This window comes from Arachis hypogaea, chromosome 10 (genome assembly GCF_003086295.3).
Source record: "Arachis hypogaea cultivar Tifrunner chromosome 10, arahy.Tifrunner.gnm2.J5K5, whole genome shotgun sequence".
Classification (NCBI taxonomy): domain Eukaryota; kingdom Viridiplantae; phylum Streptophyta; class Magnoliopsida; order Fabales; family Fabaceae; genus Arachis; species Arachis hypogaea.
The window spans coordinates 62,151,297-62,154,218 of NC_092045.1; the positions used below are offsets into that span (position 1 = coordinate 62,151,297).

Below are 2,922 nucleotides of genomic sequence, written 5' to 3' on the forward strand. Positions count from 1 at the left end.
CAAGAACTCCTTTCTTCTGATTTGTCCCATTGTTCACAGGATTCCTTTCAGAAGTGTACATGAATTGGTTTTTTGCAACCATTTCAATCAGCTCTTTAGCTTCTGTAGGCGTCTTCTTCAAATGAAGAGATCCTCCAGCAGAGCTATCCAATGACATCTTGGACAGTTCAGACAGACCATCATAGAAAATACCTATGATGCTCCATTCAGAAAGCATATCAGAGGGACACTTTCTGACCAATTGTTTGTATCTTTCCCAAGCTTCATAGAGGGATTCTCCTTCCTTCTGTCTAAAGGTTTGGACTTCCACTCTAAGCTTACTCAATTTTTGATGTGGAAAGAACTTTGCCAAGAAGGCATTGACTAGCTTTTCCCAAGAGTTCAAGCTTTCTTTAGGTTGTGAGTCCAACCATGTCCTAGCTCTGTCTCTTACAGCAAAAGGGAATAGCATAAGTCTGTAGACCTCAGGGTCAACCCCATTAGTCTTGACAGTGTCACAGATTTGCAAGAACTCAGGTAAAAATTAATGAGGATCTTCCAATGGAAGTCCATGGAACTTGCAATTCTGTTGCATCAGAGAAACTAATTGAGGCTTAAGCTCAAAGTTGTTTGCTCCAATGGCAGGGATAGAGATGCTTCTCCCATAGAAGTCGGGAGTAGGTGCAATAAAGTCACCTAGCACCTTCCTTGCATTGTTGGCATTGTTGTTGTTTTTGGCTGCCATGGGTTCTTCTTCTTTGAAGATTTCTGTTAGGTTTTCTATAGAGAATTGTGCCTTAGCTTCTCTTAGCTTTCGCTTCAAGGTCCTTTCAGGTTCAGGGTCAGCCTCAACAAGAATGCTTTTGTCTTTGCTCCTGCTCATATGAAAGAGAAGAAAACAAGGAAATATGGAATCCTTTATGTCACAGCATAGAGATTCCTTGAGGTGTCAGAGGAAAAGAAAAATAGAAGGCAAAAGTAGAAGAATTCGAACTTATCAAGAGAGATGGAGTTTGAATTGTTCATTGAGGAATAGTGTTAGTCCATAAATAGAAGGATGTGAGAAGAGGGGGAAGAAATTTTCGAAAATATTAAAAAGATTTTAAAAACATTTTGAAAAACTTTAATTGATTTTCGAAAATAAGAGTGGAAAAGAAATCAAGTGATTTTTGAAAAAGATTTTGAAATTAGAAAATAAAAAAGATATGATTGAGAACTATTCTGAAAAAGATGTTATTAAAAAGATATGATTGGTTTTAAACAGATTTGAAAAATATTTTAAAAAGATTTGATTTTAAAAATTAATAACTTGGCTAACAAGAAAAGATATGATTCAAACATTAAACATTTCTCAACAGAAAAGGCAACATACTTGAAATGTTGAATCAAATCATTAATTGATAGCAAGTATCTTTGAAAATGGAAAGAAATTGATTTTGAAAAAGATTTGATTGAAAAGATTTGATTTGAAAAAGATTTGATTTTGAAAAGATTTTGAAAACTAAAAAAAATTTTGATTTGAAAACGAAATCTTCCCTCTTGTGCCATCCTGGCGTTAAACGCCCAGAATGGTGCACATTCTGGCATTTAACGCCCAAACCACTACCCTTTTGGGCGTTAAACGCCCAGCCAGGCACCCTGGCTGGCGTTTAAACGCTAGTTTGCCTTCCTTACTGGGCGTTTTGAACGCCCAGCTTTTTCTGTGTAATTCCTCTACTGTATGTTCTGAATCTTTAATTCTCTGTGTTTATTGACTTGAAAAGACACAAACTAAAAATATTTTTGGATTTTTAATAGTGAGGAATAATCAAAATGCAACTAAAATCAAATAACAATGCATGTAGGGCACCAAACTTAGCAGTTTGTATACTACTGACACTAACAAAATGAGAATGTATATGAGAAACAACAAAACACTCAAGTCAAGAGAATTTAAAGATCAGAGCAATGAAATCATCAAGAACATCTTGAAGATCACTTAAGACACATGAATGAATGCAAGAAGAATAGAAACATGCAATTGACACCAAACTTAAAATGAAACACTAAACTCAAACAAGAAATATTTTTTTGGATTTTATGATTTTGTAATTTTTTTTTGGTTTTTTTTTTCGAAAATTAAGTGGAAAAGGAAATAAAGATATCAAAATTCTTAATGAGAATTCCAGGAATCATGCAATGTTAGTCTAAAGCTTCAGTCTAAAGGGATTAGACATGGCTAGTCAAGCTTCAGCAGGATATTGCATTCAAGAGCTAAATTGATGAGAATCAATCAGCTTTGGTGATGATAAGAATATCACCTTGAAACACTAGAATTCATTCTTAAGAACTCTGAAGAAAAATACCTAATCTAAGCAACAAGATGAACTGTCAGTTGTCCAAACTCAACAATCCCCGGCAACGGCGCCAAAAACTTGGTGCACGAAATTGTGATCATCAATGGCGCCATCAACATGGTACGCACAATTGTAATCTCAACTCTTTATCACAACTTCGCACAACTAACCAGCAAGTGTACTGGGTCGTCCAAGTAATAAACCTTACGCGAGTAAAGGTCGATCCCACAGAGATTGTTGGTATGAAGCAAGCTATGGTCACCTTGTAAATCTTAGTCAGGCAAACTCAAATGATTATGGATGATGTATGAATAAAACATAAAGATAAAGATAAAGATACTTATGTAATTGGTGCACGAAATTGTGATCAATACTTTTCACAAATCAAATAATCCCCGGTAATGAATCCAAAAACTTGGTGTTCAATACCATGGCATAAACACAACTTCGCACAACTAACCAGCAAGTGTACTGGGTCGTCCAAGTAATAAACCTTACGCGAGTAAAGGTCGATCCCACAGAGATTGTTGGTATGAAGCAAGCTACGGTCACCTTGTAAATCTTAGTCAGGCAAACTCAAATGGGTATGGTGATAAACGCATAAAAC

General features: G+C 35.7%; 1 non-coding gene across 1 annotated transcript; it reads left to right on the forward strand.

The window, feature by feature from the left end:
* The first annotated feature begins 211 nt into the window (after positions 1-211).
* LOC112718726 (small nucleolar RNA R71) lies at positions 212-319 on the forward strand. The gene has a single exon (XR_003161052.1). It is a non-coding gene; the product is annotated as a small nucleolar RNA R71 (small nucleolar RNA).
* The last annotated feature ends 2,603 nt before the right edge of the window (positions 320-2,922 follow it).